General features: G+C 32.7%; 2 long non-coding RNA genes across 13 annotated transcripts in view; one reads left to right on the top strand and one right to left on the bottom strand.

Annotated features, from left to right (window-relative positions):
• LOC147825318 (uncharacterized) overlaps positions 1-21,497 on the bottom strand; it is a 238,584-nt gene that overhangs the window by 74,077 nt on the left and 143,010 nt on the right. The gene's annotated exons all lie outside the window — the stretch shown is intronic.
• The window catches only part of LOC101709645 (uncharacterized), a 35,656-nt gene that overhangs the window by 8,576 nt on the left and 5,583 nt on the right, over positions 1-21,497 (top strand). For 3 of the 5 annotated variants that reach the window (XR_001182417.3, XR_002395195.2, XR_015440923.1), the window contains exon 2: positions 10,859-11,006. This is a non-coding gene — a long non-coding RNA (uncharacterized LOC101709645). Of the gene's footprint in view, positions 1-10,818; positions 11,007-21,497 lie in introns of all 5 variants that reach the window. The other 2 variants (XR_015440921.1, XR_015440922.1) reach the window with 2 other exon arrangements.

The following is a 21,497-nucleotide window of genomic DNA, read 5'->3' on the forward strand; positions in this document are numbered from 1 at the left end:
AGTAAATAAATTATTGCTCTTTCATACAAGAGTTGAACTTATTTAGGGTGATTAGATAACTGACCATTTCTCAATTTTGTTACTGTATGATTTTTAGGAAATACATCAGTGAGCTTAATTTTTCTATATTTTTAACTCACCTTGGTTTTTAAAAATGATGATGAAATACTACTAGTTTATGAATGCTGGAGACTGTTTAGCATTCCAGTGGTCATTTCTTTGAATTTATAAGCAGAAGTATGTTTTCTTTTCTTTTTTCTCCACCTCTCCCTTTATTGTGAGCTATAATGAAGGTAGCATCCACAGCACTACATACTGTTTTATCAGTTAGCATCCTTTGTTACAAATGAATTGATTGGAAAGATATGCGATAGCTTATGGAATCTGAGAACAGTGAGCAAACCAGTATAAATAATGAGCATAAGCTAGAGCACATTTTACAGACAAGAAACAATTGGTTAAATTGCTGCCTCCATCACAGGATATTGAAACACTGCTTTCCCTGATAAACTATTGACTCCTGACCACTATGACTAACACTGAGCGACACTCTTACAAGTTTATATTGTCAAGAGTGGTAAAGCCTAGTTTATGATTCTATATCCCAGAAACCTGGAGAGAGGTTTAGAAATGATTTGTCTTTCCGGCTACAATTGAACATACACAGTGATGATGTATTATAAATAAAGAAGGTTGTTCGGATACTCAATGAACTCAAAAGAATATATTTTATTACTTTTAAACACTTTTCCCTGCATACACACGTTTTTTAAAAAGTACTTATAGTAAATGATGTACACACTATAAAATAAGATTGTCACTGTTATGTGGGATTATAATTTCTCAATGTTACTCATTGAAATGAGCATACAATAAAAAGCATTTATTGCACTTGAAGGTAAAAAAAGTACTTATATATGTTTGCCCTTATTCTTTTGCTTTCAAAAAGAGAAAAGCTCCTGTCTAAAATGCAACATTTCTTCCTACACTGCAAAGTGTGCATGACATTGGGCGTGGCATTACATGCCTAATGGGAGCCAATTCAAATTTTCTTTTTACATTTCCATGTATAGAATCTCTGAGTTATGTACAAATTCCAGTTAGTTCAAGTTTGGTGAATTATTGATATTTTTCAACTTATGTATTAAATTGCAAAGTTAATCATTTCTAACACTTTCTATATACAGTACTAGATGAGAAAAATAGCAATACAAGTAATCTATCATTTTATATACACATCTATCTTTTTTTCCTTTTACAGATGTGTCCTCTCTTTTATTTTATAACCATTGAGTCCAAAGAACATGTGATCATAGAAAAAAGGCTTTTCAAAATTAAGAGATCATTAAGTTTAACAAGATGTAGTGATGTCTTATTTTATGAATTTGAGTAGTCCACTTGGGGGAAATAAAGTTCTCCATGTAAGTTGCAGTTTCAAAGTATATGTCACATGTCAGTAGTTCAAATTATAACTAATTTTTATCAGCCTATAACCTTTCCCTTTTAGTATTAAGGGACTGTAAAGGAAGAAAGCAATACTGGGTAGAATATCACAGAATTTATTTTCCCAAGAGGTAATGGCATATACAAATTCACAATAAGATCATCAAATCTAAATCCAGAGTAATTGTACATTCCAATAAAAAAAAGGAACTAACACTGTTGTTTCGACAGGGTCAATTATAATGCATTTTACAACAATTTAGCTGGGCTCAAAATATAGTGGCTTGTAGATAATTAGAGCTACTAGCAAGACAGGCTCATATTACTGGCTGTAGCAAGTCATGGGAATTCGTGATACTGATACTATTAATTGCTTCCATTTCCTTTACCTTAGATCTCTTTTATTGAGTCAATTGAGTAATCATTCGACTTATAGGTTTGGACTTTTATAACTGAGCAGTTGTCTGCATGTTGCCAAGAATGTGTCATGTTTCTGCCTCATTAAGAATAATTTTTATCAGGGCTTTCAGTAAACACATGAAAAAGAGTTCATGATTTAAAATTAACAGTACAGTATCTGTGCAATCTCACAATAAGTTTAAATGATTTATTGAAAATTATAAAATTAATTATTAGGTAGACTAAAAAGAGATAATAAATATCTTTTCTACAGGAAAAAGTTACATGAAAACCAAAATATATAAATGGTCTAATGAATGATTCAATTAAAAATCATAAAGTCAATAAAACAAAAGTAAGGGCCAGGGATTTAGCTCAGTGGTTCCACCACCTGCCTCACAAGTGTAAGATCCCAAGTTCGATCCCTGGTACCAAACAAAACAAAACAAAAAAACACAAAAACTTTCAGCCCAGGGATTTATCTCACTGGTTCTGGCACCTGCATCGCAAGCGCAGATTCCCGAGTTCAATCCCCGGTACCAAAAACAAAACAAAAAAAAAAAAGGTAAAATGAAGAAACAAATATAATGAAGTCTAAACGATCATTAAAAAAATCTTGTTTCTGGATGTGGTGGCACATCCCAGCACTCAAGATGCTGAGGCAGGAGGATCTCTGTGAGTTGGAAGCCAGCCTGGGCTACATAGTGAGTGTAAGGCCAGCCTGAACTACACAGAGAGACCCTGTCTCAAAGTAAATAAATAAATAAACCTATTAATGGATGGAAAATAAAGCCAAGAGATCATAGTTTACATCAAAATGAATTTATTTCAGTTATGCTTATCCCATTGTATATGTAGATTCACATTAGGAGCTTTATATAACAACATATAAATAGCTCAAAAAGAGAAATTATGTTATTCCCATAGATTTATACAATTTTACATATATTTCTAATCATAATCTTTGGCCTCTTAATCAAATGATAGTGATATATACATCATTAACATAATAAAATCATAGTTGGCAAAAACCACAATCCAGTGAGTTGAGAAACAAGAGGCATTCCCACTGTACTCAACAACTAGATTGGAAGTTTCTTACTGCTTTCTTTAATTCTGTTGTTTATGTCCTGTCTTAGGAACTTTCCTCTTTGCTGAAACATAGTAACAGATGGCTTGGAGCTTAGAGGAAGAGAGGTCTATTTTGCTCAGTTCTCAGTTCCTAGTAGGCAGCAGGACAGCATGGTAGAGGAGAGCTGCTCTAATCAAGGGATCCAGGAAACAGAAAGTCGAGGGAAAGAAGGTGACAGGGAGAGAATCTTTTCCAAGCCATGCCCCCAGTGACCTGCCTGTTCCTACCAGACAGGACCTTCTGACAGCAAGCCAGCTATGAGCCTCATCATGATCCAATCACCTTCTAAAAGCCCAGCCTATGTGTGTATGAGGATATCTAGATATAAACCTTAACATGTACAAGTCATTGAAATTAGGTAGGAGAAAAAAGTGAAAAAAGAGTATTTTCTGCAGATGTGACACAGTGAAAAGTATTATTAATGACAGATTACATAATTCAATACCTTCAAAACCTAAACTGTATGATTGAAACAACAAACATTTTAAAAGTAGTGGGATATAGCCAGGGATGTAGCTCAGCAGCACAGCACCTGCCTACAAACATGAGGTCCTGAGTTCGATTCCCGGTACAAAAATAAAAGAGGTTAAAAAAAGAGTGGGATATATAACTAAAGTAAAGCAAATAAAAAATTTTTCTTATCTACAAACTGTTATTAGTTAATCTATACATTAGGAGAAATATCCCTTTTTACAAAAGGCATTACAAAAGAAAATACCAAGAAATAAAGCAAACAAACCATTAAGCCTATCTGCTTAATATTTAAAACCCAACTGAAGAAAAACAAAAGCACTTGAGCACATAGTAATAAAAAAAAAAGTGTTACTTTTTTTGGAGGGGATTCTAAAAAAATCTGTTAATCTTGAGATTCAAAACTGTCATTGTGAAAGTACAAAAGGATTTTAAAGCTCATATGTAAACTTAATATGCATAATTATGCAAAGAAAGAATGATAGTTGGTCTCGCTTCACATAACATTAAATGTTACTATATTTGATATAGATGTTCATTGTCATTTGAATAACATCTGAAGTAGGTGAAAGTGAAGCTTTATGAGTATATGGGGAAGAGGGCAGGCCAAGAAGAATAGAGAGAAAGGCAAATTTAAAGGTCCTGAGCCCTACAAAAGATTGTGCCTGGCATATCTGAGAAGCAGGAAATATCATTTTAGGCTTAGACTGGAGTGCAAAGAGGATATGAGGAGATGAGAATAAAAATAGAGATGAAAAGTGAAGTTATAATTCATACGGACCTAATAAATCAATAAAATATTTGACTTCTCACTGAGATGGGGAGTGACTATAGGGCCTTGAACAGAGACATGACACAATTTGCCTGAAATATTGACAACTTCACCTTGGCTGATGTGTTTAAGAATAAATTGAAGATGGACAGGATGGAGGTATGCAGCCAACCTGAGAAGCTGTGAAAAAGTCCTGGTAAGAGATGATATCACGAATAAGAGTTTTGTCAACACAGAAAGGAGACATATTTTAACTTTGAGTATATTTTCTAATTAGACTCAGTTGGATGTGCTGATAATCTAACACAGAGTATGCATCAAAGAAAACAAGGACAAGTTTGGAGAAACTGGAAAGTGGAATTGACAGTTATTTAGATGATGAAACTGAAGTAATCCTGAAAGAAGAGGTTTTGCTTGTTTGAGAAGTAAAGTTATGAAATTTAGCAATATTAGAAGAATTAAAGACATATTACAGGAATGCATGCATACACATGTTTATTGTTTATAGCAGCAAAAACTCATGTTTGTAGTAGCACATTTATAATAGCTAAATCTTGGAAGTAGCCTCTATGGTGATCAATAGATGAGTGGATAAAGAAAATGTGGTATTTATACACATTGGAGTACTACTTTGCTATAAACGAGGATAAATTGGAGTAGTTTGTAGGAAACAGATACATCTTGAGACCATAATGGTAAATGAAATAAATCAAATACATAAGCTTAAATATCAAATGGCTTCTCTTTTATGAGAAACTCAAAGTATTAAAAAAGAGCAAAATGAAAGAGAGATGATAGGAAACAGGAGATTATTTTGCAAATGAGACAGGAACAAATAGATTGAGGGAGAACTGAGGGAGAAGAGAAGAATGGGATATAAAAAGAATTAAGATGTGTTATGTACGTGTACAACCACCCACAGTAAATGTAATCATTGTGTGCTGTAAACATGCAGTAATAAAAATAAGAAAGGAGAGCATTTTGTCCCATGGTGGCATCCTTTGAATTCAGAACAAACATTGATATCAGTGAATATTTCATATAGTGCAGGAGTGTTTTGTGAGATTATCAAATACTTGGGAAAGGAGTGCAAATGCATTAGTAAACTCCATATGTAAAATTTTCCTTGATATCTTTCAGTGTCTCTGTACTTAATTCAGTAAGATGTGTAATATCTACTATAAATATAAAAATTCTAATTACACCATTCTTTATCTTTTAAATTAGTTAAAATTTTATTTATGAACTAAAATTGATTCCTTTTAAAATGTGGGCTTTCAAAAAGGGAAAAGGAACATGAAGACCATAACAGTATGAGAATAAAAATTATTGGAGTAAGAAATAGAGTGAAATGAGTGAATAACATTGAGATCTCCCTTGAAAAAATGATGATAGACTGAAAGCAGCATTGCTCTAGGTTTCTCTACAGCTATGCTCAGATCAGGTGCATGGGTGCAGCCACATAGACATGGAAGGCTGTACAGAGTTGTAGTTTAGGTGAGGACAAAAGAACAAAAAAGGAAAATTGGAGATGTTCGCTAGTATAGCCACTATCAAAAACAGTATGGAGATTTCCTAGAAAACCAAAAATAGAACTATGAGATACACCTATCCTGCTTCTAGGTAAGTATCTGAAGGAAATAAAATCAACATACAAAAGAGATATTTGCATACCCATGTATATTTTGACAGTATTCATAACTAACATATGAAAGCCATAAAGAAGAAATCTTACCACTTTCAGGAAAATAGATGGAACTGGAGGATATCATATTAAGTGAAATAAATCAGACACACAAAATCTATTATCACATATTCTTTTTATGTGAAAAAATATGACCTAAAAGTAACAGAGACCTTACTAGGGACTAGAAAGGTAATGAGTTTAGATGGACATGGTAAATACACAATGTATGCATGCATAGAAATATTACAATGAATTCCAATAATTTGTATAATTAATGTATGCTAATAGTTACAATTTGTAAAAGATATCTTTCAAGAATAGATTAAAATGCTTCATCAAGTAACTTCAAACTTTATGAAGAAATTCAATATATAAAGACGTACACTGGAAGGAGCTTAGTGATATCAGTAGATTGTTGGCTACATGTACTCTTAGGATTGTGATAGGAAAGGTATCTTAATGATTAAGTTTGTAAAATAGGAGGCCAAATTCAGAGAGTGAGATTAAGTTGAACTTATAAAATTAATTGTTGATGATTGGTGATTGGTGATGATAATGTCAAGTGTGTAACCATGAGAATGAATGCCTAGGGTAAAGTGAAAGTCAAGTAAACTGGAGAAGATCAAAATCTGGAGATTAGCATGCTGGGAGAGTAATTTGTGTATACGGAAATTGTCAGGAACTCTGTATTATTTTTATCTAATACACTACACTACACTACCAGCACTACAAATATTTGTGGCTAAAATCAGTATGCACTTTTTGTTTAACAATTTTGTAAATTAGCATTTTGGAAAGGCATGACTAAATTTTCTTTCAGGATCTCATGAAGCCTAAATCAAAGTTTTGAGGATGGGCTTTTGGCTGGAGGTCCTAAGGAAGAATCCACTTCTATAGTCCTTCATGCTGTTGGCAGATTTAATGTGCTCACACAGGGACTAAATCCCATTTCCTTTCTCTGTATTCAGCTGATAGGTTTTCCTGGTTCTGGTCATTGCACATGGACTCCTTCATCATAGATGCCAGGAAAAATTGGCAGAAACTATTGAATGTCTTTCATGCCTCAATCTCTCTGGCTTCCTCTTTGCCATCCTTTTCTGCTTTTCAAACCTCAAGTGATTTTTTTTTCCTCAGTGATTTTATTGGACCCATTTGGCTTATCCAGGATGATTTTCTTGTCTTATTCTTAAAATTAATTGTTAACTACTTTAATTACTTGGCAAATTTTCTTCTCTCTTATTCCCTGAAGCCAACAGTCTGATTGACGTATAAGGAAGCATACAGTGCAGGGGTATGCATGTGGGGTCTTTTTGATGGCTATAATTCTGCCTATTGAAATTATTACAGAATATGTTTTACAGAAAGGAATTCAATAATTAACAAATGAGGAGAAAAAAACAAAATTGTTAATTGACTACAATGAAGTTAGATGGGGATAGTAGTGACATAAAATTCAAAGTCAGAGTAGGAGGATTAAAAAGGATCTAGAAGGATCTAGAAGCTGGCCAGAATAAGCAAAGGGAAGCTATGCTATATCCATGCCCAGCTTTTTGTAAGACAAAACAATCACCAGAGAAGGCCACCAAGGATTTAAAGTCATCAGGGAATTTCAAGTTTCAGTTAAGGCAGGAAGATTTAGGAAATATCTTCTAGAGCAGTTGAGGAGAAAGAGAATTTGTCTCTACTATAGTTCCAAAGGTCTCTGTGAAAAGCATTCCAGGAAGATGGCTGGGAAAGGGGTCACAAATTGTGAGGAAAGATCAGTATGGTATCTAGATGTTCCCTCAAAGCCTCATGTGCTCATAAGTAGGACTTTTTGGAAGTAGCTGGATCTATGGTGTGTGAACTGGGATTAAGGGTGTATGACAACTAAATTGGTTTAGCATAGTTCTGGGTGTGCATAGTGGAAGCCCCCACCCAGAGTGTGGGTGGCACCAATCAATAGGCTTATAGCACGAATGGAATATAAAGGGACAGAGAGAGAGAGAGAGCAGGCTTATGGCTTGCTGCTTGCTTTCTCCTGCCTGCTCTGCCATGGACTGCTTCTCCTCTGTAATATACCTCTGCCATGCTACCTTGGCTTGGACCCAGCAGACTATGGACTGAAGCCTCTAGAAATTGTGAGCTGAAATAAACCTTTCCTCCTTTAACTTGTGGGTGTCAGATATTTGTCACAGCAATGAGGAAAGTATCTAAGAACATAACCTGCCTGGATTCCAGCTAACATATTTTATGTTTGTGTGATATATAGGTAGCAATTACACTGAAAAGGAGTGATCATTAGTTTGTTTATTTAAAATAAAGAAATTTATTGCTTTATTAAAGAATGTACGCATTATAAAGGGTATATATTAATAATGAGTAAAGCCCTGAAATGATGCCAAAAGTAAAAATTATTAAGGCACATAGGTTCAGCAGGAATACAAAATATCTTAGATTAAACCATATATGTGCAATCTTTCCAAAAAATGTGTTGAGTTTTTATTCATCAACTGTTCTTAGTTTTTCTGTGCAAGGCACTGGGCACATAAATTTATGCAAGCTAGGAGATGTCTCTGTACTTAGGAATCTTACAGTCTAGAAAACATATAATAAGAGCAATTGCAAAAAAAATCTATAAAGTAATATGATCAATGAATTATCCAAGGCACACAATTAAGTTTTGAGGTAGCAATCAATACACTAAATGGCAATTGGCATCAAAATTAAGTATCTATTTGAGTGATTAGTAAGCCAATTATTCAAAAGTGGGTAGGAAGCTCCTAGGCTGAGGAAACACTCTATGTAGAAGCCATAAAGTAAGAGAAGCATAGGACATACAAGAAAAAACAAACAAACAAAGAAACGAAAAACTAACATGATTAGAAAATCAATTATTTAGAGGAAAATAAGTTCGGTATCTCTCTTCTCGAAGTATAATTAGCACTACATGGAAAATATTGGTCTATGGAAGTACATAGTACTTCTTAGCACCAACCATACTATGCTTGCCTACTGGTCTCCTAAATGCCTAATCACTAAACAAAGGTCTCTCTGGACTTTGTTTTTGCATCTAATTCTTCCTATGAGTATCAAATGCAAGCCCTAAGGAAATGATTTTACAAGTATTTGAACTTCTTTTATGTCTGGACATTCAGAGTATTCTAGACTAACAATAAACCTTTATTTGGTCTCTACAAAATTCTTTGATTTCATCTCACCCTCTTGTATATGGGCTTTACTTATTTTCCCGTTTTCCTTACATTCTTCTATCCCTCTTGGAGGCTTAGAAGAGTCAGTTGTTTCATGATCTCAGTTCTTTGGTAGACACAATAAAAGTTGCAAACCTAATGTTCATCCAATAACTTTTTCAATTACTATTGCAGTAACATTCTAAACAGACAAAAATTTGCATATGTGTATTTATATATATGATGTATATATATTTCAAGATATTAGGTACTTGTGGTATGGGAAGAAAACTACAAGGTGAGAAATTTGGAATCAAAGAGAAAAATCTGTGTGCTATAAAATAGGTAAGATACTTTGGAGTCTAGGTGAGGACTACTACTAGGAGTGAAAAATGTGCATGAATTCCGGAGAGATTCAAAAGAGAGACTCAGGAATTAATTAGGCATATGATATAAAGAGAGGAGACAAGGACAACTTCTACGATTTTGGCTGGTATGTAAAAAAGGAGACTTTTAAGTCTCTTGAGTCTTTTTAAATTTAATTTTCTTGATTTTCTTACTTTGTAATTACAAACTGTTATTATTTTAATTAATATTTTGAAAGCAAATAATTTTCTAAGTTCAATCAAAAATATATATGGTTATATTGTCATTGAAAGTGTGTAGTTGCAGAGTTTTTTTTCTGAATCCTCAATACATGTACCAGATTTCTCTGGTCACTTATTTTTTAAAATGAAATGGTTCAGCTTATTCAGAATTTTTCTTTATACTTTTTTCATTTCTTTTTTTTTCTTTTGGTTTTTTCAGGCTAGCTCTGAACTCACCATGTAGCCCAGCCTGATCTCGAACTCTGGCGATCCTCCTGTCTCAGCCTCCTGAGTGCTGGGATCCACCACGCCCAGCATATACTTTTTTAATTTCTGAAAGACATCAAACTTTGATGCTATGATCTGAATTGGAAGCTCAAACAGGAGTTTTGACAAATGTTTGGAAAGTCCAGTCTCTCAAAAAATAAGTTTAGAAACAAACTAAAATTTCGTATGAGTAGTGTGCTTTTATTCTGTCAAAGAAAACTAGAGCTAAAGTGGTAAAAGAAGATTTATCAAGTTCTATTTTAATGGGAGAAAAGAGACTCAATATAGACTGGTCTCAATTCTGAATACAAAATTGTTGAATAAGGACTTATAGCCAAGGATCCTATGAGGAGTCCTTGGATGAAAAATTAATAAGAAAAAATTTAAAGGGCAAAGGAAAATACTTGCAAAACTGGCCCAAGAGAACTCATGCAGAAATCAGGGCATGATAAGCAGTATCACTTAGGGGATAATGCAACATTAGCAATTTGGTTATATATCAGTGTCTCAGATATGAGGGTGAAGATTCTGGCTGAATTTAATTGACAAGATTCCTGCTAAAACTGGATGATGCCAGAATGAACTTGGATGTTCTGACCAACGTTTGATCAAGAGGTGGAGCTTGGCAGGGGATGGCAGGCATCTTGTCAGTTCAGAGTGGCACACCTTACTTGTATTACAGATAGATGCCTTATATATTCTTTGTAAAATCTGTGCTGTCTTTAAGAATTTTAAAATACATTAATCTAAAGAAACACATGTTAATCATCAGGCCTATCATTAAATTTCTTTGAAATTGGTGCAGAGCAGTTCTACAAAATTGTGAGTTGTAAAGTAACGATTACTCTGCCTTTCAAGATGCACTATTTGGATATCATGTTGACTTTTAGATTTTTAGAAATGTCTGTATTTACTTTGGATCATCCCAAGGACAGCATGGAAATCGAAGAACATCTTGGGAATGTGACTATTTCCAATCACACAGTCTGTCATCCTGGACATTCAACCAGCTCAGAACATGTAGCCCTCTTGCAGGGCGGGATCACTGATGGACAATTGGAGAGAAAGAAAAGCAGAGGTGAGAGACTGATGTATTAAACTGGCTCAGGAAAAACATCTACATACTCTCAATTAGCTATTTATTATTCCTACAAGACTTCCAAAGGAAAAAAAATAGAATATAAGACCAGGGGAAAGAAGCATTCTATTAGATTATCTAGAACTTAATTCTGGCTATCCTTCTAACTCTGTAGATGCCATGTGATCACACCTTTGATACGAAATGTGGGAAATACTATTGTCCTGTGCTTAACTCTGATTCTTCCTTGGCATTTTTAGGGTAGAATATTAAAGGTTGAAATTCTATAGAAATGATAAAAAATATGTGGATTCTTCTTGATTATGAGACATTATTATATAACAATTCTAAAATCCAGGATTGTGAAATTCCTAGTTACCAATGGAAATATGAAGATGATGAAAAATAAATTTACTTTTTGAATCATACATATGACAAGGATCAATTTAATAAGCTAATATTAGAATAAAGATATTAAAACAAGGATGAGGAGGTATAAATATATATATTTTTTATTTATATATTAATTGTTACATTTTAGGTATACAATACATTTACACTTATCATTGGGTGTTTGTACCTGAATATGATGTATTCTTATTTTTTCCCCATTACCTGTGCGCTCTTCACCCCCACCACCCTTCCCTGTTTACATAGACTTTGTTTCCTTTTTTTTCTTCTTTAACATAATTTTTCCTTTCCTTTCTTCCCTTTCCCCTTCCCCTCCCACCACCCCTCCACCTTTGGACCTTTTCCTATTTCAAATTATCAATTATTCATTTTAATCATTTTCATCCTTATTTACACTTTCAGTTTCTCACACTAGAGATACTATTTGGTATTTACACGTGTGTCCTATTTATTTCACTTACGAGTATGGCCTCAATATGCATCCATTTAGCTATAAATGACTCTAGTTTCTTGTTCTTTATGGCTGAGTAGTACTCCATTTTATAAAAAACCACATCTTCTTTATCCAGTTTCCAGTTGCCGGACACTTGGGCTGTTTCTAAACCTGAGCTATTACAAACTGTGCCACTGTAAACATGGGTGTACAGAGACATGGCTGGGGGTATCACAAGCCCCAACTTGAAACTATACTACAAAGCTACTGTGATAAAAACAGCATGCTACTGGCAAAGAAACAGACCCAAAGATCAGTGGAATAGGTTAGAAGATTCAAAGACAACTCCAGACATACTCAGGCACCTCATCTTTGACAAAGGAGCCAATCGCCCTCATTGGAGAAAAGATAGCCTGTTCAATAAATGGTGTTGGAAAAACTGTATTTCAATTGCCAAAGATTAAAACTAGACCCATACCTATCACTGTGCACTAAACTAAGATTGAAGTGAATTAAAGATCTAAATATCAAGACAGAAACACTAAACTTTCTGGAAAATAAGTTAGGTAGAACTCTCAGTGACATTGGCATAGGAAAAGACTTTATGAATAAAACTTCAGTAGAATGGGAGCTAACACAAAGAATCAAAAACTGGGATATCATCTTATTAAAAAGCTTCTGCACTGCAAAAGAAACTACCAACAGGGCTAAGAGACAACCTACAATATGGGAAGAAATTTTGAGCAGCTGTAACTCAGACAAAGGTCTACTATCTAGAATATACAAAGAATTGAAAAAAATCAGACCCCCCAAATTCAAAGACCCAATTTGAAAATGGGCAACCAAAATGAACAGACATTTCTCAGACAAAGGAGTAAAAACAGCAAATAAATATATGAAAAAATTTCAACATCACTGGTCATTTGAGAGATGCAGATGAAAACAACACTGAGATTCTACCTCACCCCACAAGGAATGGCTGCTATCAAGAAATCAACCAATAACAAATGCTGGCTGGGGTGTGGAGAGAAAGGAACCCTTCTCCATTGTTGGTGGGAGTGCAGACTGGTGCAACCACTATGGAAATTTGTATGGAGATACCTCAAAGAACTAGGACTAGAGGTCCCATTTGACCCAGCTATTCCCCTACTGGGTATCTTCCCCAAAGAATTAAAAGAATCACACCACAGCGATATAGGTATAAATATTTTTTAAAGATCTTACTTTTTTCTCTTTATTTTGTGGCATGCTCAGGTAAAATGGCAATCCAACTAATTAAAGACTAAATGAGAATTCATTGCACGAATGTTCAAAAGGTTAAAAATAAAAAATAAAAAGGAAGAAAAGCCTAAAGCTATAAAACATACATTTCACCTTTGTATTACTTTTATGTGATTTTAATCTCGCTCAACTGTCAATTATTCCCATTATTTTGGGCACATTCTTCAAGCAATCTAAATTGTTCCCACAGTGACAGTCAAACCAAATAAGCAGTCAAACATCAAAAAGTATGTGATTTCACCAGAGACTTTAACAATACAGTGCCCCTAAAAATTTCTATTAAGTGAAGAGGCAGCTTTAATGGCAGCTTTAAACATAAAACAAAAATCTCCATAGTTCTCCTCCATTTGCCCAATCAAAAACAAAACAAAACAAAACAAAACAAAATTTATTAGCCCCAGATAACTAGCAATAAAAATGAAAACTTTCTTGCTTTGCCTTAAGTATTATTTAACATATGAAAATTTGTTTATTAAAATGTGATGTAGTTCATTACATACATTTGAAAGCTAGTGTAGTCCTCTAGTTAAAGGATAAATAGGTCAGATTTTATTTTTTTAATTATAAAGTATATATGTTTAACTGGAATGTTTTTTCTTTTTTAAGTTTCTGTCTTATGACATAAAAAAATCATCAATCATTTTACCAAGAAATATAAATACTTTTAACTTACAATATTTAGTTTCTTAAAGTTTTAAGGATTATACTTTTTCATATCTTTGAATATACTCATTAACACCTTTTCTTATTTGTACTAATAACCAAATTAAATTGAATCCAAACATAAATTTTGAGATTCCTTATTTATGATATAATATGTATTATAAATAAAAGATTTACAATTTAGGAACCTTTGTCCAAAGAACAAAAATTTAAATTTTACTATTGCAATTTTTCCAACTGCAGTGGAAAATCTTCCATTTTAATGTTAGGTGAAATGATTTAGAAATTAATATCTATGTAAATTAAAAGCTTGTTGTAAATAAATTTAGCAGTGTTTTAAATCTTTATTCATATAATTTATCTAACAGCTTCCTTTCCAGTTTTTTTATCATTACAAATTAACCAATATTTTCAAATTTGTTCAGTTGTGTATCCATTTATTTATTTTTCTTTAAGATTTTCCTCAAATTATTTTCCCTAAATAAATGCTGGTAACAATGAGTTAAATAAATAATAACATAGATCTGAAAATAAATTACTCTTGCTGAAAACATTACTTCCATAGAGCAACTAAAATTACAAAACTATTGAAATGTTAGCAGTATATTGAAAATCTAAAATGTCAAATATAAAGACAGATTGCCTCTTGCTTTAAAATTGATTTTCTTGCATTGATATCAAGAAGCAAAATAACAATAGGATAATTTTAAATTTCTTAGAAATAATAAAATATTTTGAAGCAGCAAAGGAATCAATATTTTTTTGTTTGTCACAATAAAGTAAGTCAACATTTTCTTTCTATATGTTTAGCATTGACCATCAAATTATACCATTACTTTTGTAAACATTATATTTGTTCTAAGATTTTAGTTGTAATTTCAGTTACAAGAAATAAACACTTAAATAACTATATTATTTTCAAATTCAAAATAATACAAGCTCATTATAGACAGTAGCAAGAGTGATGAGTAAATTTAAGAAAAATATTTGCAATTTACTATTTATATGTTAATACTTTTTTTGTTTCTTCATAATTTTTATTTATGTATCAAAAATACATTATAGTTTCTGTGTCAAGTTTTACCAAGACTACCTCCAGGTTTGATGACTCATGAGTGCTCAGCAGACTTAAAGTACTCAAGAAAATGATTTCCAACAGTGAATAAATTAAAGCTAAATCAGCAGAGGAGTAAGGTACATGGGGCCAAGTCCATGGGAACCACCATCTGTAAGCTTTCAAGAGTTCTCTGCTAGCAGAGTTATAGGATGTATAGGATGTAGGTTAAGCTTAATTCTCTTTGTAGTGAGATATGAGAGCACATTTGAAATGTTGCCAACCAAGGAAGTTCATAAAGATCAGAAGGGACTGCGGTTCTTACTGTGTTTGATAATACAGGCACTCTTTACATAACACAGACCCAAATTCTATATGCTTAGAAGAAGGGCAAGGTTTTGGCATAAACCATATTTTTTGCAGTTTATGTACAGTGAACCACACGTGTCTGTTAGTGGGGACCCTCTTGAAATCGAAATTCCCAGATTTATCAGCTAAGAGTGAAATTGTAAGCAAGTCTTTCAAAGACTAGCAATTACAACTGCTTTATTAACATTTTTCTGTACTTTCATATTTTATTGTTGATTGCTTTCTAATTTTAACAATATGAATATCTCTCGATTTCAATAAATATAATGAATAAATATATTTCTATAATAAATAAATATAATAAATGAATATATTTCAATAAATAAGAAAAATTGAATACTGCTTATTGACTTATTCAATGCTACTAGGGTTGCTCATTTTCAGATATATTTGTTAGCCCATTTTTTTTGTTTTTTTGTTTTTTGGTTTTTGATTTTTCTTTTTCCCATACCAGGGATCAAACTTAGGACCTTGCACTTCTGAGGCAGGCGCAGTGAGCTAAATCCCTGGTCCCTGTTTTTTGTTTTTTATAAATATTTATTCATATAATTTACAAACAACTATTACAAAATGAAGTCTTGTTTGATAAGAAAAGACATTAAAACACTAGTGGGCATTAATAGTAATGTAGAAATAAAAATAGTAATAAAAGTGTTATACAATTTTTGTCCAAATTAGTTTGCAAGCACCTGGCTTCATTTATTAATTTATTCAGAATTTACCACTGTTGAAGAAGGCTGGTCATGTTCCTACCTTCTCCTATATTAGTAGAGATGATAGACTTTTTTACAGAACCTGCCATGGTTTTTAGGTGCTAATTTAAACAAGCAGATAAGCTCACATGGTAAGAGATATTTATAGTCTTTTAAATATTCAGTCCTTAATCTTTTAAGATTTTATTCATATTTGATATTTAACAGTTAACATTTCTAAATGAGGGCTATGCCAATTTAAATATATTTCATAAAATGTAAAACCTGTCTAGTTAAATTATATACTTGAAAATTTATGATTCAGTTTGTTACTTGTGAAATATAAATATTTTTCCATGAATTGAGCCAGTTCCTTCCTATTTACTTTGAAGTGAATTTTTTAAAAGGGTATTCAATACCTTTGGGGCTTTCATATTTTGAGGAAAGAAAATCCATATAGCAAAATTTCAAATAAATTTGTGTATACAAGAAATCTGCAAGAAAGTTTCTAACTTGCCATGATGAATTTCACTCAACTTCACTACTAAAATGACTACTGGAATAAAAAGGCAACCAAAAAGTTTTTTCAAAGTATGCTTTCATTTGGAATGCAACTGGTAGGGTTTGTTACCTTAACTTTAAAAGGGTTGATTTGACAAGTAGAGGTATAGAATAGGCCTGGTAAAAAGTACAAGGTTGCCTTTATTCAGAAATTATTTAAAAAAATAAAATATTATTATTATTTATCTAGAGGAGAAAATGACATAAAATGATGAAGGATATACAATAACTATGATTATAATGGAAAATCAATGAGCTATAATTCATTCTATATTGTAGTATGAGGATAAAGAGCACTCTACAATGGAAAGGTAATAAATTAGAAGTAGATATTAATGTTTTTTAATATACAGAGTGTGAGCTAGCCAAACAATGATCAAAAGTAAACAATACTCAAATCATGTTAAAAATTTAATACTGGAGATACCTCAAAGAACTAGGGCTGGAGGTTCCATTTGAGCCAGCTATTCCCCTGCTGGGTATCTTCCCAAAAGAATTAAAAGAATCATACCACAGTGTTACATGTGCACCCATGTTTATAGTGACACAGTTTGTAACTGGATAAAGGAGATGTGGTTTTTTTTATAAAATGGAATACTACTCAGCCATAAAGAACAAGAAACTAGGGACATTTATAGCTAAATGGATGCCTATTGAGGCCATCCTCTTAAGTGAAATAAATAGGACACACATGTAAATACCAAACTGTTGCTGTAGTATGAGAAACTGAACGTGTAAATAAGGATCAAAATGAATAATTGATAATTTGAAATAGGAAGAAAAGGTCCAGAGGGGTAGAGGTGGTGGGAGGGGAAGGGGACAGGAAAGAAGGGAAAGGAAAGAATTATGAGAAAAGAAAAAATTGGAAACAAAGTCTATGTAAATAGGGAAGGGTGGAGGGGGGTGAAGGGCACACAAGTAATGGAGAAAAAGATAAGAACCAAGATACATCATGTACAGGTACAAGCACCCAATGATAAATGTTAAGGTATTGTTTACCTAAAATGCACCACTAAAAGAATTTTTAAAATTTAATACTAAAAGTCCTTGTAACAGTGTGAAAGAAATTTCTTTTCAGTTAATTATTCACATATAATCAGATAAAAGATATAATAAAGAATATTTGCTTGGCATTTAGAAGGCCACTGTAAGTGATAGTCTCAATCAATGTGCCTATATTGAAAGTAAATTATTCTAAATTAATTCAAGACAGAGTTCACAGGCTGTGTTTTTTGTCATTCATAAAGGAATTCAAATACACCTGCTTTTAGGAACATTTTCCTCTTGTATAAAGGTATCTGCTATTTTGCTCAATTTGTGATAAGTAATTTGCATGAATCCATAATGTTGCTGTCAGATCTGTTTTCCCTTGTAGCATTATAATGCTAATAAAGTGCTGAAAAATAGAATTTAAAATATCTTTAGACTCATCATCTACATTTGACATCTGTATACTCTCTGTGATAAATATAGCATTGAATTCTCAATGGTAATGTTTTAATAATATTAGCTCTGGGCATTAGTGCTATGCAGTATGTGCACAGAGCTATAATATAGGAATTAGGTGTTTTGCAATATGTAAGGCATTCTCCTTTCATTTGAAAAAGTGGCAACATGTTATGGATAATACTTGAAATAAAATTTGAAAATTTATAAATAGCATTTGCCAATCATTTCTTCAGTGTTTTTGGCCTAAATTACTTCAATTAAAATTGAGGCTAAGATATGGAAATATTGACTCAAAATAGATTATCTTATCAACTGCTTAAACAGTTATAGTTTCCAATTTATTAAAAACAATTCTCAAATAATTTATTTTAAAAAAATGAATCTCTAAGGATCTTTCGTTTGCTCATCATTTGGAGAAAACACTAGTAATCATGAACAGAAGTTTGAATTTTACAAACCTAAAATGTGTACACATGCAAAGAAATAATAAAATAATAACTATTGTTTCCAAAAGAGGATAAATACAAAACAAAAAAACAAAGGAAAAATACAAATCAATAGCCTATGAATTTTATCATAGCTTTCATTTATTATCTTAAAAATACTCAGTTTAGAGCAAGTAGTCATATTACATAGATTGTCAAGCATCTACAGAAATTATTTTCTTTATTTTCCTTAAAACAAAATTTTATCTACAAAAGCATGACAAGCAGTTTCTATAAATGTAAATCAGATTGGCATAAAGAAGGAGCCAACTTGTTAATGAATCGTATAAAATGCCAGGAAAAAATGTGAGGCAGTACAATTCAGAAGCAATTTTTAATAGAATATCTGAAAGATGCTTTCTTCCCATTTTGATTTAATCTCTTGGACCCTAGCTTAGGATCTCAGTTCAAAACAATGGCTCCCATGAATTTTATTTAAAAAAAAAAAAACTTTACAGTTTTCTTTTTTATTTACAGCCTCTGGGAAGTTGAGGCAGGAAGATCATACATTTCAGCACAACCTAGGCAGCAGAGCTACTTATGGAGAGCCTGTCTCCAAAGAAAAAACATAAAAGCAAGGGCTGAGTATGTAGCTCAGTGCACAGTGCTGGGTTCAATCCCCAGCACTGTAAAACAAAAACAAAAAAATAAGACAAAACATACACACTCCAAACCTTCTACAATACTAAGATAACAAAATTATTAATTTATTCCAGATTGGAAACGAATTAGATTCTCAAATTTTCTTTCTCTGTTCCTTTGGCTTTGTCTCTGTAATACTCTCATATACCAATGTATGCATGTCTACATTTATACACACATACATACAAACACACAACTACCAAAATAAATTTTTAAAATCACAACTACTCATATATGAAACAACATTCAACTCATGTCTGGTGATTCTCTTAATCTGTTCAGGATGCTGTAAAAAAATACTGTAGACAGGATGTTTATAATCAACAGGAATTTATTCCTCTCCATTTGGGAGCTGGGAATTCCAAGATTACATTCCAACAGAGTCTGTGTGTGGTGCAAGATTTATAGAAGTCTCACTATGTCTCACAAGGAAAATAGGCAAGGGAACTCTCTGAAGTATCTATTAGGGTAAATCTCTTTCCTGAAGTTTCTGACTTCATGGCCTCCTTAGGTATTGGGATTTTAATATTTGAAATTTGGTTGGGGGGCAGATAAATGTCTATTGTATTCAACTTGGTACCCCCAAACTCACGTCCTTCCTTCATTCAAAATATACTTAATCCATCCAAATAGCTCTAAAATTCTTAATTGTTCCAATATCAACTTTAAAGTCCAAAGGCCCCTCTCTAAGTAAAATAAGGAAATAAAATAAAGCCAATGTGTCATCCAAATCAGACATGGGTGAAACTGAAGCTATGATTCATTAGGCAAATTCTTCTCCAGCCCTGAACTTGAGCAAACAAAGAAGTTAGATGTTTCCAAAGTACTATCGCAGGACAGTCATTGGTAGTCATTCCCATTTCAAAGTGGAGAAGTAAAAAAAAAGAAAGGACTGACAGATGGCAGGTAAATCTAAAACCTAATGGGGCAAACAATATTAAGTCTTAAAGCCCTAGAATAATCGTCCTGAGCTCCAGGCTCTGCCTTCCTGGTCCACTCTGGCAGAGGTACTGATTCTACAACATTATCTGACAGGGATCCGGACCCAGGACACTGCAGCCACAGTCCCCAACTTTGGGCAGAGGCCATCTATAGTAAAAACAGGGTGATTTTCCCTCTTTATGAAACAAAGTGGTTGTCCCATTGATCTCTGAATTGCCTTCAGTGTTATTTTTCCATTTTCTGAAAGCACAAGGTATGTTTGAAGCTAAAAAGTAATAGAGTCTCATCCTGTGAAATCCAGTAATTTTCAGAGGCTACCTTTATTCCTTCCTCTTTCCTTACTATTCAGTTCAAACAGGCAGTTTTCCTGTGGGGTGGCTGATTAAATTGTAGTTCACACCCTCATTAATTTCCTTATTAATATGATTTGGCCATATCTTTAGCACAGGCTACTGAGATATCAGTGATAGTTTTCTAAAATTTTTGACTTCCTTTTTTTCCCTTAAAACTTTCTCATTTTCTCTGATGTCTTCTTTTCCCTCACTGCACAATTGTATAACCATGAATTTTTCATTTGAAGACATTTATTTTATGTCTGTATAGTCATAGACATTAAATATTGTTGAGAATCTTTATAAACTTCTTCACATATTTATCTCTTACTGCTTTAATTGCTAACACCATTATTTATTTTATTGTTTTGCATCTGTAATTATGCTTTGTGATTTCACAAATCATTCAATCTTTATCACTATACTGAATGATAAACATTACTGTCATCATTTTTAGGAATGAGAAAATTATAGGTAAAAGAGGCTAAATAAGTTTTCAAAATCAACTGGTAAGTTATGGGCAAGTATGTAAGCCTGCATTTTTGGGCTTAAAATCTTTTAATCTTTTACTGTTCACAGTGGTGCACACCTATAATCCCAGCTACTCAGGAGGCTGAGGAAAAAGCATCACAAATTTGAGCCTAACTTGGGAAACTTAATGAGATCTTATCATAAAATTAAATTAAATTAAAAAACAGGGGAGTTCTGGGTTTTCTACAGTGCATAAGATATCCTTAACCATTAAATATAAGCTAATGCTTCTTACAAACAGCTTCACCTACAAAAAAGAGATTTTGTTTCACATTTGTCTCTTTTAAACATCATTATGATCATCCTTAAAGATGATTTGGTTTATGAACATATTACTATTATTTCAAGTTATTTTTAATAACTTTAATGTAGCCTAATCAAGCCACTCATTTTCTTAGTATATTAGTTGTGGTAAAAATTCTACTAACTACATCAGTCAATTAGCCCTTCTTTAATATAATATTGTATGATGAGCTATGGTGACAAGAAGATATGATAGCATACTAATTAACAGAATGAAATTGATTCCTGTTCAATAAATAAGAGAAAATAGAATTTATCCCTGTAAAAATTGAAATGGCTTGATGTTGAGTCAAATGAAATGTGTTGGAGGGGAGGATTTATTTATATAGTAAATGTAAATCAA

This window comes from Heterocephalus glaber, unplaced genomic scaffold, assembly GCF_053883595.1.
Source record: "Heterocephalus glaber isolate CG9 unplaced genomic scaffold, H.glaber_assembly_v1.0 deba00001504, whole genome shotgun sequence".
NCBI lineage: Eukaryota > Metazoa > Chordata > Mammalia > Rodentia > Bathyergidae > Heterocephalus > Heterocephalus glaber.